The sequence below is a fragment of the Panthera onca genome, chromosome B4 (assembly GCF_046562875.1).
Source record: "Panthera onca isolate mPanOnc1 chromosome B4, mPanOnc1 haplotype 2, whole genome shotgun sequence".
In the NCBI taxonomy this organism is placed as follows: domain Eukaryota; kingdom Metazoa; phylum Chordata; class Mammalia; order Carnivora; family Felidae; genus Panthera; species Panthera onca.
Window position 1 is genome coordinate 46,012,077 of NC_138345.1, and position 15,663 is coordinate 46,027,739.

The 15,663-nt window shown below is 38.0% G+C and overlaps 1 protein-coding gene and 1 pseudogene across 1 annotated transcript in view; one reads left to right on the forward strand and one right to left on the reverse strand.

The window, feature by feature from the left end:
- LRP6 (LDL receptor related protein 6) overlaps positions 1 to 15,663 on the reverse strand; it is a 177,412-nt gene that overhangs the window by 114,334 nt on the left and 47,415 nt on the right. The gene's annotated exons all lie outside the window — the stretch shown is intronic.
- Positions 6,327 to 7,172, forward strand: LOC132674243 (bublin coiled-coil protein pseudogene; annotated as a pseudogene).

Here is a 15,663-nt window from a genome sequence, read left to right on the forward strand (position 1 = left end):
AAACCTACCAGAAGACCATGGGGGAAAGGAAGGGGAAAAAAAATGTTACAAACAGAGAGGGAGGGAGGCAAACCGTAAGAGACTCTTAAATACACAGAACGAACTGAGGGTTGGTGGGGCGGCGGGGGGAGGGGTGTGGAGAGGGGAAAATGGGTGATGGGCATTGAGGAGGGCACTTGTTGGGATGAGCACTGGGTATAGTATGGAAGCTCCCAAAACTAAGAGCACACTGTATACACTGTATGCTAGCCAACTTGATAACAAATTATATTTTTTAAAAAGTTGTTAATAAATTAGCTCAATTAGAATTTTAGTAATAAAATTATTTGTATGCCACTGCTTATCAAAGCTAATAGATAATTCTCACACTATTTAATAGTAAAAAATATATCAAGTCATGTTACTTCAAGGTTAAAAGCTTCAAATACAAGTGAAAATGAGACATTTGTCAAGATGAAAATTTGATAAAAATTTAGAAGTAAATCTTCCCAATACCTTCATTTGTTCAAATATTTAAAATGTAAAGTAATAAATTTCATCTATAAATACTAAAATTTCCCTATGTTACCTGATTAACATTTAAGTTAAAAACTCACTACAAGTTTAATATAGAAAGAGAAAGAGCCACAGGAAGTAGAAAAACACAGAAGTATTTTAAAAATTACCAAGATATTATTCAATTTTTAAAAATGTACTAAGCACCTATTAGGAGCTAAGCATCATCCTTGACATAAATACAAAAATAAGCAAGGCAAAACAACTGCTCCTATGAAACCTGCATCTAGGCAAGGAGTGATAAACGTAGCAGGAGATGTATGAACAGGGTGCTAAGAGAGTACAAGGAAGTGATACTTAATCAAGGTAGTAAATGTTAACAGTTGTCAATAAAAGCTTACCAGAGGAACAGTACTTTTATTTAGGCAGTTCTCAAAATGAGAAACAGCATTCCAGGAAGACAGAGCATATGCAAAAGACATCAGAAGTCATGACACATTCAATAAAGAGCAAGATCAGTAGAGCTGCAGAATGTAGTGGATTGAGGGGAACACCTGCCAACAAAAGAAATCCCACAGAAGGGACCTATTCTGATGTGCAAAGAAGCTTGAACTGCATGACCTATAGGTGATGCAAAGGTATTTTAGACTCTAAACAGAAAATTAAAGCAGTAAGATTATCGTTTTAATCACTGGTGATAAGGTGAAGAAATTCAAGAAAGAAAAGCAAAGCACAAAACTTCTGAAATATTCCAAATGAGAACTGATGAAAACAAAAGTGGAAAGATGGAACAATGTGGGAGAAGAAAGATAAATGATAGAGCAGGATGGCTCTCAAGAGCTGGCAAATGTGCATGAGTCCACATTGGTGTCATTCAACAAAACGGAATAGAGACAGAGTTTAGGGGGCAGCATGATGACTTCAGAGAAGGATGAAATGAGCATCTTTATCTCATTGTTTTTCCTTCCACAACCATGGAACCACTCAACAGAGTAAAAGAAAAATTAGTGCAAAAATTAGGAGAGTTGGGCAGAAAAGGTAAATAAAATAAAAAGGGTCTTACTTAGTAAAATAAAAAGTTGGGCTATAGGAACAGGGCAAAAGAAACTGCAATAAAAAGCTGCATATGAAACCAAACCAGCCCCAAAGTGTATGAGTCATGCCACATTCTAAGAACATAATGTGACATATAGAAGGTGAAATTTTACAACCAGTGAAAAAAATTTTGACTACTCTAATGAAAGTGAAAAAAAAAAAGTATCATGCGAAATTCATACACTCTTCCTCTTCCTGACCCCTGCACCAGTTCCATCTTACTTTGGTTAGTAAATTAGGCTTTTAAGTGAAGTGGAGGTTGGAGAATTCAAGGATATGTTTCCTGATAGAACTACAAAGAAAAAAAAGAACTGTGAAGAAGTCGGCTATAATTCCATGCTTCCCCTCTACTTGACTGTGTTTGTATCACATTTTAACAATAAGTGGTGATTGACAAAAGACAGTGAAAGCATTCATTTTAGAGTTGTTTTTTTTTTTTAAAGAGAATGTACAGTAACCATATGAAAAAGATTCTACTATTGAGGGACAAGAAGGAACATGGGGATGGCTCTATTAGACTCTTTGCTGTGATAATATTCATCATAATGGAATTCTACATATATAAACTGGTTATCCTGGAGAAAATTAGGTTGCTAAGAATGATCCTTAAACAGTCTAGTTGACTAATTTCAAAAAGTTGGACATAATATAAAGAATAAATTTAATTCAGAAATAATACTAATATACCACTCTAAGAAGATAAAGTTTATAAACCTGGAAATAAATAACATACTAAATCCATTTAATTCCCTATTATCAAACAAAATGCTAACTATAGTACAGGCATACCTTGTTAAATTGCGTTTCACAGATACTATGTTTTTTTGTTTTGTTTTGTTTTTACAAATTGAAGGTTTGTGACAAGACTTTATCAAGAAAGTCCATCAGAACCATTTTCCAACAGCACTTTCTCACGTCATGTCTCCGTCACACTTTAGTAATTCTCCCAATATTTCAACTTTTCATCACTATTATATTTGTTACGGTGATCTGTGATCATCACTCACTTTGTAAGCTCAAATAATGGTATGCATTTTTAGCAGTATTTTTTAATTAAGGTATATACATTGTTTAGACATAATGCTATTGCACACTTAACAGACTACAGTATACAGTAATAGACCACAGTATAGTGTAAATATAACTTTTATATGTACTGGCAAACCTAAAAGTTCACTTGACTCACTTCACTGTGATATTCACTTTATGGCCGTAGTATGGAACCAAACCCCCAATATCTCCAAGTTATGCATTTTCCCAAATTGCTATTGTCTACAATCCTTTCTGAAGAAATCATAGGTGATGCATTTTGAGGTCCTTTAAATATAATAGAGGATATACTGTCTAGAATGTCTCTCTCCTCCTTCTATACTGTCATAAATATCCTGATTCTTCAGAAGAGTTCAAATGTCACCATTAGTGATATTTGGTGAAGAATTTCATGACTCCCTCAAGCACACTCTCCCTGTACATTTCAATATCCCCTGTACATCAAATACACAAAATATTAGGGCTCTTCACACATTTCCCACCCCTCTATATTCCAGGTCCTTGCCTTACTTATTACTGTAACCCCCATCACAAAACAATCTAATATAATGGCAAGAGTATGTACAGTCAGCACTCAAATGCTTAATAATGGTTTGCATTCACCTGCTCTTGGGACATTGTGTATGTGCGTATTACAGAAACCATAACCTTAAAAAATAAAGGCAGAATTTTATTTTAACAAATATCATTATTCTTCTACTATGTTCCAGTTACAAGCTGTTTGCTATTCCTTGAACGTGCAACAGCATGAAAGAGTCTGGCACACAGTGTTCCTACTGACTAAAAACTATTACCCATTTCCATACCTTGTCCCTCTGGAAAACAACTGCTCAGCTAGAAAAGGTCAATCTGAAATAGCCCCCAAAATAAAACTGAATACTCTCTCCTTTGTTCCCCTACTGTACAGACTGATACAGAAATACGTGTTGGGGCGCCTGGGTGGCGCAGTCGGTTAAGCGTCCGACTTCAGCCAGGTCACGATCTCGCGGTCTGTGAGTTCGAGCCCCGCGTCAGGCTCTGGGCTGATGGCTTGGAGCCTGGAGCCTGTTTCCGATTCTGTGTCTCCCTCTCTCTCTGACCCTCCACCGTTCATGCTCTGTCTCTCTCTGTCCCAAAAATAAATAAAAAACGTCGAAAAAAAAAAATTTAAAAAAAAAAAAGAAATACGTGTAACACTTTACTGCAACAATATCTCCACTAAATTTAAAACTGGTTTATACCTAATAAACCCATATAATTAGTCTACTCAAGACACATTTTGCTACAAGGTCACATTAGAGGGTATACTAGAATATCCCATCGCTCAAAACCAGAAGTTATACAGAGATAGTTTCATGGACTTTTTTTTTAATGGCTTGGTGGAGAGAATTTATGTTTTCAAGGTAAAATTACTTCAGTCACGCCTTTAATTAGTATCGATTACAGGAATCCCAAAATTAGTTTTTGAGGAGAATCTTGCCTTTACCCTTGAATATTTTCTCAGTTCACCTCTCCAGCTTACCTTACCTGCTTTTACAAAATTGCACTTTGCCCCGATGCAACAGGGATAAATGCCAAAGAAATCTATGACTTGTGGGTATTATAATGGTATTGTTCATTACATTATATAGCAGCTTTCTTATGAGGACTAATGGGGGTAAAAATCGGTTTCATTATTAGGAGTCAAGATGACTTCTCAGAGAACGACATCTACCTAAAGAACATTAACTCTTATAATTGGTATTTTCTTTTTTAGATTGGCTTAGATTTTTCCTGGGGCCCATTCCAGTTACAAAACTTATAGTTCTATTAACTCTCTTCTTCCTTTATGTCCACCATCATACCTCATTCACTCTTTCAACATTAAAAAGGGGGGAAAGTAGAACCAATACTCAAATCATGGCAAAGATAGCCACAAATCCTATGATCATTCACTTACAAAATGTCTGCCATGGATACCTGGCATCTGAGGGGGCCATCTAGTATCTACCTTCCTATGCTTAAAGAATCTTCCACTTTATGAGACAGAATCACTTGAAACTAAAGAAACTGAAAGCAGCAGCTATTTGCTTTCCGAACCTCCCTTGCAAGTGGGACAGGTGCATAAGATTTGGGTTTTGCCAGTCAGACAAACCAAGAAAAGGAGGAAGAGGAGACAGAGAAGAAGGAAGCAACAGCAGAGCAGCACAGCAAGGACCACAAGCAATCCATGCTGGTGAGGTTGGGGGCAATACCAAAAGAAAATTAAATCCAGTTTGAATTAATTCAGCCTTCTTTAATCCACTTTTGCAAAAAGAACTAGCAGCAATTTTAGGAATATCTGTTGCCTCATGTCAGTGAGAGTACAAATAGTGGCAAATATGCTACCTAACATCCAGTGCTATCACTGGATCACATCTGTGGTATGATTTGTAGCATTGTTCCTGGCTACAGATTCGAAGGCTGGTTCTCCTACCATTTAGGAAATAACTCAATATTATTAGGAGTAACCCAATAACCTCTTTAAAAATACTTTTTCTGTTTAAATCACAGGGACTTCTGTTACTTAAAATGATGGGGATGCCTGGGTGGCTCAGTCGTTGAGCGTCCAACTCTTGCTTTTGGCTCAGGTGATGATCCCAGGGTCGTGGGATTGAGCCCTGTGTCCAGTTTCACACTGGGCATGGAGCCTGCTTTAGATTCTCTCTCCCGTTGCCCCTCTCCGCCACTCGCTTGCTGTCTAAAAATAAAAATAAACTGTGAACATGAACATCAATTTTTAGATCCAAATACCACCCAAAAGCATCACTTTAAAGTTTAGACGGTCACTTCAACTGTTCTCCCAACAAGGCCTCATATAACTACCCCCATTCGCAACATGTTACAAATGGCGTGTTTTCAAAAGTCTCACAGCTCTTCCTTCAATCTACCGGGACTCCTCTCATAAGGGCCAATGTCAACATCCATGAGAATGACTGGCAGAGAACCACCAGGGAAATCACATCCTGAACCTTCCATCTGTGGTCTTACCTAAAACAGTATCTTGATGAAAACTGATATAAAGAGAACAATCTGTGACAGAAAAGCCAACTTAACATTAAAACTTGTGGGGCGCCTGGGTGGCTCAGTTGGTTGGGCGTCCGACTTCAGCTCAGGTCATGATCTCGAGGTCTGTGAGTTCGAGCCCCGCATCAGGCTCTGTGCTGACAGCTCAGAGCCTGGAGCCTGTTTCAGATTCTGTGTCTCCCTCTCTCTCTCTGACCCTCCCCTGTTCATGCTCTGTCTCTCTCTGTCTCAAAAATAAATAAACGTTAAAAAAAATTTTTTTTAATATATAAATAAAACTTGATATTTATGTCACCATAAACAATGAAACAATGAACTGTTAAAGGAAGAAAACTCAGCTAAACTGTCTGATTTATTCACACTTTCGTAACTTCAAAACCCAATCATCAGTCCTAGAATTGTAAATATAGCAATTATGCTATGGTCTGAAAGTCTGTCCCCCTTAAAACTCGTATGTTGCAATCTCAACTCTCAATGTGATGGTATTAGGAGGTAGGGCTTCTGGGGGTAAATAGTCACTAGGGTAGAGCCCTCATAAATAGGATTACTGCCCTTACTAATACGGCCCAAGAAAGCTCCCCTGTCTCTTCTACTTTGTGAGGTTTCAGTGAAAAACAGCCATCTAGAAAGCAGGCCCTCAGCAGACACCAAATCTGCCAGCACCTTGATCTTGGATCTTCCAACCTCCAGAACTGAGGGAAATAAATTTCTGCTATTTTTAAGTCACCAGTAATGGTATTTTGTTATAGAAGCCTGAACAGACTAATACAAGTTTTCTTTAACATAGTGTTTCTTAGACTGTGCTCCCTCCTCCACACATATACACACACACTAATGATGATGACGATGCCACCATCACCACCACCAGGATGAAATACCAAAAGCATAAATTTTCAATCCCAGCAGCATTTGGGAATGACTTACTTCAGAAACTCTTAAAAATATCAGGAAAAGAAAAAAAGAAACTCTTAAAAATATCAATAACTTCGGCTCTTCCATCAGAGATTCTGATTAAATTGGTCTGGGTTGGGACCCAAGCATCAATATTGTCTAAAAGCACCTTGACCTTTCACCCAACACAGCATTCCATCATAGCACAATGTCAGGTCCCAACAGGGACCTGGGCATGCCGATGGAGGCAGGCACAAAAGGCAAGGATGATGGCTTCTGGGAAGCAGAACATGCTGCCATCAACTCCGTGATGGACCAGATCAACTCCTGTCTGGACCACTTAGGAGGAGAAAAATGACCCCCTCCATGCCTGCCTCCAGAAGCTGCTTGAGTCCACCCAGCAGATATGCCTTGCATTCCAGCAGCAGCTCAGGAAGGTCCCTAACAATGCCAGTTCCTAGGCTCTGGGAGCCACCAACCAGCTACAACCCTGCCTCCCTGGGTTATGTTCTGGCCTGGGCACTCACCACCTGGGTTAGATACCTTCTCATGGGCTGGCCTGCGAGTCCCCTGGTGAGTCTGCCTGCCTGGGCCATCCTTCTGGTACTCCCCTTGGCATGCCTGGGCCAGCCCCCACCACCCAAGCATCCTCTCCTGGGGTCAGGTGTGGACTTGCAAACCACCCACCTTGCCTGTCTGCCTAATTCCAGAGCACTCCCCACTCTGCCCAGGCCTTGAGCATCCACATTAAATACTCTCCAGCAAAAAATAAATAACAATAAAAGATCCTCAAGGAATTCTAATTCACTTAGGGCTCAAAACTAGTGAAGAAGAATCCGACTTTCTGAAGCATCTGTTTGTCCTTAGCACTCTGTTCTTTTACAGTGGTGTTAATGTATTTAACTCACTAACCAGTTGGCCCTAAATATTAGTTAATAATTAGCTCTTAAAGCTATGGAAGATCATATTAGGAAGCAAAGCACCAAATAAATTACTTCCCACACAACAGTCTTCCATATTTTCCTCAAAAATTTTATAACTTGAGAAGTAGAATTTTTTTTTTTTTTAATTTTTTTTTTCAACGTTTTTTTATTTATTTTTGGGACAGAGAGAGACAGAGCACGAACCGGGGAGGGGCAGAGAGAGAGGGAGACACAGAATCGGAAACAGGCTCCAGGCTCCGAGCCATCAGCCCAGAGCCCGACGCGGGGCTCGAACTCACGGACCGCGAGATCGTGACCTGGCTGAAGTCGGACGCTTAACCGACTGCGCCACCCAGGCGCCCCAGAAGTAGAATTTTTAGATTTCACAATTACTGCTTAAATTTTACTGAGTATAAATATCCAAAGATCTGTGAAGATAAAAATAGACTGTCAACAGAGTGGCCAAAATGAAGAAATCAGGAGACTATAGATGCTGGAGAGGATGTGGAGAAACAGGAACCCTCTTGCACTGTTGGTGGGAATGCAAATTGGTGCAGCCGCTCTGGAAAGCAGTGTGGAGGTTCCTCAGAAAATTAAAAATAGACCTACCCTATGACCCAGCAATAGCACTGCTAGGAATTTATCCAAGGGATACAGGAGTACTGATGCATAGGGGCACTTGTACCCCAATGTTTATAGCAGCACTCTCAACAATAGCCAAATTATGGAAAGAGCCTAAATGTCCATCAACTGATGAATGGATAAAGAAATTGTGGTTTATATACACAATGGAATACTACGTGGCAATGAGAAAAAATGAAATATGGCCTTTTGTAGCAACGTGGATGGAACTGGAGAGTGTGATGCTAAGTGAAATAAGCCATACAGAGAAAGACAGATACCATATGGTTTCACTCTTATGTGGATCCTGAGAAACGTAACAGAAACCCATGGGGGAGGGGAAGGGAAAAAAAAAAAAAAAAAAAAAAAGAGGTTAGAGTGGGAGAGAGCCAAAGCATAAGAGACTGTTAAAAACTGAGAACAAACTGAGGGTTGATGGGGGGTGGGAGGGAGGGAAGGGTGGGTGATGGGTATTGAGGAGGGCACCTTTTGGGATGAGCACTGGGTGTTGTATGGAAACCAATTTGACAGTAAATTTCATATATTAAAAAATAAAAAATAAAAAAAATAAAAAAAATAGACTGTCAAACTTCTATTACAAATTTTCAAGCTTTTAGTATCCAATTCTTTACTATATAAATATTTAGTGGTAACCCTCAGTGATGTTTTAGTTTGCTTCTTCACTCAATATATTATACACACCAGAGTCTCATTTTACTTATAAGATATGAACAAATGAATATAATTAAATATCCTTTAAATGCTTGTATTCTCAGTTTAGAAAATTCTGCAAAAGTGGTAAAAGAGGCATTATGTTAACTTACCTACAAATTTTCATAAAAATATACACAATATAAATAGTGCAGTCACTTTGACACTGTATTACTTTGACACTGGGTGACTTACATCAACCATTAGCTATTCTTAATAAAGTGTGAAAAGATCACAAAACTAATGCTTTCTTGTTGTTGTTGTTTTTATTTTAGAGAGAGACAGACAAACAGCGAGCACACGCGCGAGAGAGGGGCAAAGGGAGAGAGGTACACAGTCCCAACTAGGCTCCATGCTCAGCTCAGAGCCCAACACATGGCTCAATCCCATAACACAACCTGGGACACAACCTGAACCAAAATCAGGAATCAGACACTTAACTGACTGAACCACTCTGGTGCCCCACAAAACTAATGTTTTTTAAAATAATCATAAATTTTTTGTTTTGTCCTTCATGTAGGTCCAGTCAAATAGGAGAAGTCATCGTGGCTTTAAGAAAACTGCATTACTCGAAACCAATTAATAATGCTGAGATTTCACCTGGGAAAACTGGTATACTTCCAAATGTTTAAACACTCCTGAAAATAAAAAGCCATCACTTTTTACTCTTTTTCAAATCCACATAAATCAACAGAGAAAAGTCTGCAATCTTAATCAGACACCCACAGTAGACCTACTGTTTGTGGGGGGGAAAGGGGGGAGCATTAAGATTCTTCGACAAAACTATAGACTCCATTTTTTTCTGAGACTCCAAAACTCAGAATGAAATAGTAGCTAGAAAATCTCCAGTCTTCTGATAATGGTGCTAATTTTAGAGCTACCTGGATACTAACTAGGACCAAAAAGCAAGAATTAGTTACTTCCAACTTCACCCTGGAATCAAACAAGTCAAAGAAAAAACTTCAAGGTAATCACAGAAAAAAACAAAAGAGAAACAGTCATTTAATACTCACTTTTTAAAACATCAGAAACACGTATTTTAAATAGGATGACTTCACAACGATTTAGTTACCAGAAGAATATAAAGCAACAGGTAAGATATTAATTTGCTATTAAGTTCTATATAAATACTACTTAAAAAAACCGAAGAGTACATTTCAGTAGGCATTTAAAAAAAATTTTTTTAATGTTTTATTTATTTTTGAGACAGAGAGAGACAGAGCATGAACAGGGGAGGGTCAGAGAGAGAGGGAGACACAGAATCTGAAGCAGGCTCCAAGCTCTGAGCTGTCAGCACAGAGCCCGATGTGGGGCTTGAACTCATGGACCATGAGATCATGACCTGAGCCAAAGTCGGACGCTTAACCGACTGAGCCACCCAGGCGCCCCTCAGTAGGCATTTCAATAGGCATTCATTAATCTACCAGAGATGGAAAGCAGGTAGAAAAGAAGAAGGACAAAATCATTTGAAAGCTACAAAATAAACTTTTTCCTTAAATTGAAATAACTGACAAAAAGAAAATGGGACCAGACTAGGAATTAATTTCTAATCTAACTCTCAAAATTTATCAAATTGAAAATCTAGTGTATATTTTTAAAACTCATGGTGGAGAGGGGGGTTCTCTTTAGAGTCTCACACTACTTCACAACCCCAAAAACAATTAAAGAATTAAGTATGATGTATGGTGCAAGCAAGGAGGCAACCAGTATGGACAGCAATCTGTACTGGTAATATTCTATTGATTAGCTTGTATATATAGTAGGCATACCATAATTATTATGTTATTCTTTTTACCTCAATTTTAAAAATAATGTCTTGTGGGCTGGAAACAATGCAGGAGAACTTAAACTCATGATAATGACATATATAAGACAAAGGGATAATAAGCAGAGATAAAGTATACTAAGGATTTCATAAGTATACATGTCAAAAAAATCCTAGAATTTTAAGAATTCTCAAAAAAATAAAATTTTTAAAATTCTCAAAAGACTGCAAATTTGCAGATGGAAGAAACTGAATGACAAAATATAGTCGATATGAAAGACAAGAAGAGAAAAGAAATGGGCAGAACAAATAGAAAACTCAAAATAAAATGTCAGCTATGAATCCAAATACATGAGCAACCACAATAAGCACAAGTTGTAAAAGGACTTTAAAAAGCTTCAGTAGATGGTGCCTGGGTGGCTCAGTCAGACTTCAGCTCAGGCCATGGTCTCACGGCTCATGAATTCGAGTCCCACATCAGGCTCTGTGCTGACAGTCCAGAGCCTGGAGACTGCTTTGGATTCTGTGGTCTCCCTCTCTCTCTGTCCCTGACCCCACACTTGTGTTCTGTCTCTCTCAAAAATAAATAAAAGCATTTTTAAAAAAATTTTTTAAAAAAGCTTCAGTAGAAGACAAACTTTAACAATGGATTTAAAATCAACCCAAAAACTGCAACTATATGCTACTTAAAAAAGAAACATCTAGAAAATATAAACACACAAAAAGTAAAAAGATAGAACACTATATAAATGAGGCAAAAACTTACCTGAGAAAAGTGGATATGGCAAGCAATACCTAACAAAACTCTGGGGCAAACTGCATTAGCAGCAACTAAGTCAATAAATAATGGTATAAGCACATTAGGAAGAAAAGTCTTTATCTTACCTCTATTTCAAAACACTGCTTCAATGCACATAAAGCAAAATAGGCATATCTATAGAAAGAAACTGTCAAATTAATCACCAAGCGAAATATTTTTAACACACTTCTCTCAGCAATAAATCAGAGACTTAAAAATCAGGAATCAGAAGATTTCAACAGAACAAATTTGATTGAATGGACACATCTAGAACACTGCACTCAAAAAACACAGAATATACAATCTTCTTAAGCACACATAGAATAAATTTTTTAGTAAGCTCTACACCCAACATAGAGCTCAAACTCACAACCTCAAGACCAAGAGTCATGCCCCACATGGAATTTTTTTTAAGTTTACTTATTTGAGAGAGAAGGAGAGACAGAGAATGGGAGCACGTGTGCTTGGGGGAGGGGCATAGAGAGAAGGATAGAGAAATCTCAACTGGCTCACCACTGTCAGTGCAGAATCCTACACAGGCTCGATCCCAAGAACTGTGAGATCATGACCTGAGCCAATGCTCAGATGCTCAAATGACGGAGCGACCCAGGCGCCCCAATATTTTCTAGATATAACCACACACTGGACCATAATGCAAACCTTAAGTACAGGACTACCATACATACCACACAGTAATTGTAATTAATTAACCTAGAAAGATTAACTAGGAAAAATCCATATCTGTTTCGAAATTAAGAATCACATTTCTAAAAAAACACAGTTCAAAGAAACCTCAATGGAAATTGTAAATTTCCGTTATTAGATTACTGCATTATTACTAAATATTAGATGCAAATAATGAAACTTTGAGGTACAGGTAAAAATAGTACTAAGGATGTTTAAATTATAAAAGCTAAAAGGACAAGAAGAGCTAATCCAAAGAAAGTATAAGAAAAATAAAGGGAGAAGAAATCCCTAAAGTAAAAAAATAAAAAAGTACCACAGATTTTCCAAAAGTATAGGAACAACATGAGCTTACAAAACTACATCAAGTCAAGTTTTTAGAAACCTGAATAAGCTACAACTATTAATAAAATCAAGAGAGTAAATTCATGTTTTCCAGGTGGGAGAAAAAGGGAGGGAGAACATAGCCCATACATCTACTGGTAAATTCTCTAAAATTTTCAAAGACCAAATAATTCTAATCTTAAGACAAAAATTATTGCAATGTACTGGAAAAGAAAACATTCCAGAATAGCAGAATAAACAGTTTTCTCAAGTACATACAGAATATTCACAAGAATATGGGCTATGCAACAAAGAATTGAAATCATACATGGTATGTTCTCTGGCCACAAGAAAATTAGAGTAGAATATATAAGGAAAGATATCTACAAAATCCTAAAAATTTGGAAATTAACCAATACACTTCTAAACACATAACTGCAGTAGATGATTAACCTTTTCCTTACAGAGGGCTGGCCTTTGCCCTCAGCCAGTGTAAGGTAATCTCTAAACCCTTGAATTGTCTTTACTAAGAGTGCCTTTTTGTTGATCTGAGGCCATAAGCCACCTCAGATAATCTAGGCTAACAATGTGTAGGGGCTTTGGGCCACTCAGTGTAAGCCCAACCTCTGGGGGGGCTAGAGACTATAGCCAACAAAGCAGGAAGTCATCATGTCTACATGACCAAACCCTAATAAAACACACACCAAGTCTCATCTGACTTCCCTATTTGGCATCACTCTACATGTTGGCACACATTGCTGGGAGAAGTAAGCGCTGTCCACACACCTAACACTACTGGGAGAAGACAACTGAAGGTCTGCACTTGGAACTCTCCTGGACCCTGTCCTATGCACCTCTTTCCCTGGCTGATTTTTACTTGTACTAAAATAAACCATAACCAGCATATAACAACTTTCAGTGAATTCTGGAAGTCCTAGTGAATTACTGAACCTACAGGTAGTCATGACAACCCTCAATCTGCAACTGGGTCAAAAGTGCGAGTGGTTTTAGGGAAGGGGGGATAAGCAAAATAGGTGACACGGATTAAGAGTTATAAACTTACGGTTATGAATAAGTCACAGGCATGAAAAGTCCAGCATAAGGAATATAAACAATAATACTGTAATAACTTTTTATGTTGACAGATGGTAACTACACTTATCACAGTGAGCATTTCATAATGTGTATGTAATTGTTGAATCACTATGCTGTACATTTGAAACTAATATAATGTTTTATGTCAACCATACTTTAATTAAAAAAAATAAGATCAGCTAAATTTAAAGGCTTTAGAAGGGTGCCTGGGTGGCTCAGTCAGTTTCAGCTTGGGTCATGATCTCACAGTTCACGGGATTAAGTCCCTCATCAGTCTCTGTGCTTGTCAGAAACTTAAGATTCTCTCTCCTATCTCTCTGCCCTTCCCCCACTCACACACATACACACCCAGGCTCTCTCTTAGGCTCTCAAAACAAATAAATACATAAATAAATAAACAAACATTAAAAATAAATAAAAGCTTTGGAAAGAACTGTACTTTCAAATAAATGGAATGTTATTTTTTTTAATTCTGTCTAAAAAGCCTAGTAGTTTATGTTTTACTAGCCATACCCTGACTTATATGCCAACCCAGGTAGAGCCTAGGTTGGTGACTTTACCCAGGGATTAACCAGCCCTGAGAATGGGGGCCATGTGCTCCCTAGACTGGGAAACACCACCCTCCAATAGAAGCAGCATATGGCAAAACTCAGAATCCACTGTATTTATACTTAAAACCTTCCTTCCATATCTCTAGAATGATGCTTGCAAACAACCTATGAAAGTGCCATATTCTTTGAATTCCGCAAAGCGGCTCTGAATAATAAAGCTGATTTGACAGTGTTTAAAACATACACACACAAATACACATACAAGATACCACTGCATACATGTAAGAATGGCTTAAAGGAAACTGACAATATCAGGTACTAGTGAGGATGCAAAGCAACTGGAACTCTCATACACGGCTAGTGGAAATGAAAAATGGAACAGCCACTTTGGCAAATTTTCAGTTTCTTATAAAGTTAATTATAGTTACCACAGAACACAGCAATCTGACTCCTAGGTATTTACCCAAGAGTAATGAAAGAGAAATAAAAACTTAGGCTCATACATAATACGAATAGTTAAAGCAGCTTTATTTGTGACTGCCAAAACTAGAAACAACCCAAATATTCTTGAACTAATTAGTGGATAAACAAACTGTAAAGCATCCATACAATCTTACTCAGCCACAACAACAAAAACTACTGATACACACAGCAACACAGATAAATCTCAAATGCATTATTCAGCCTCAAAGAAGCCAATCTCAAAGGCTACATACTGCATGATTCCATTTATATGACATTCTGGAATAGACAAAACTATAGGAACAGAAAACAAGTCAGTAACTGCAAGGAGCTGAGAGTGGGGGGCAAGAAGTACAAAAACACACAAGGAAATTTTGGGGGGGGTAGAACACTTCCATATCTCAATTGTGGTGCTGGTATCGACAAAGATTCTCTGACTAACCTCTATCTAGGTTCCATTGAGTCCTTTCTCAGCTAGGCCTCAACCTTGGCCTACAAAGACTTGAACAGGATACTAACATAGCTTCTAATAGCTCAAGGCTGCATCCCTAAGATGACCCTAGTCCCTCATAAAGTGCCTGCCTGAGAAAACTCACTGCTGCCAAAAGAATTTACTGTTTGTTCCAGCCAACACCTGAACATAGGGCCCCTGTCTGCCAGTCTCTGTGGGAGGGCAGGAGCCTTGGATAAGTGCCAGTTAACCAACCCAGATGGTTTCACACAGACCAATTTCCCCTTCCAGTTTTTTTGTAATTTATCACTCCCCTGACTCTACTGAACCCTTGCTCACCCCCTCCCTACTCCTTCATTCTCCCTTTAAAACACTGAGTTACCCATGTACAAATCAAAGTAGAATTCCATTTACACTGCACTCTATTCCACACTGCAATAATATATTACTGATTAAAATCTGAACTTACCCTTTTAACTAGGGTCCAGCTTTGTTCATCTTTGACAACACAGAATTGTATGCATTTGTCAAAATTTGCAATATCATATACTAAAAAAAAGGTACATTTTACTTTATGTAAAATTATACCTCAATTACAATAAGCAAAAAAATGAAAGCAACAAGTTTCTGAACCATCAGCTTCTGAACCATAATTCACTTCATTAATTATGTCAGAGAAAAATCATATGATCTGAAATGCAGAAAAGCTACAAACAAACACC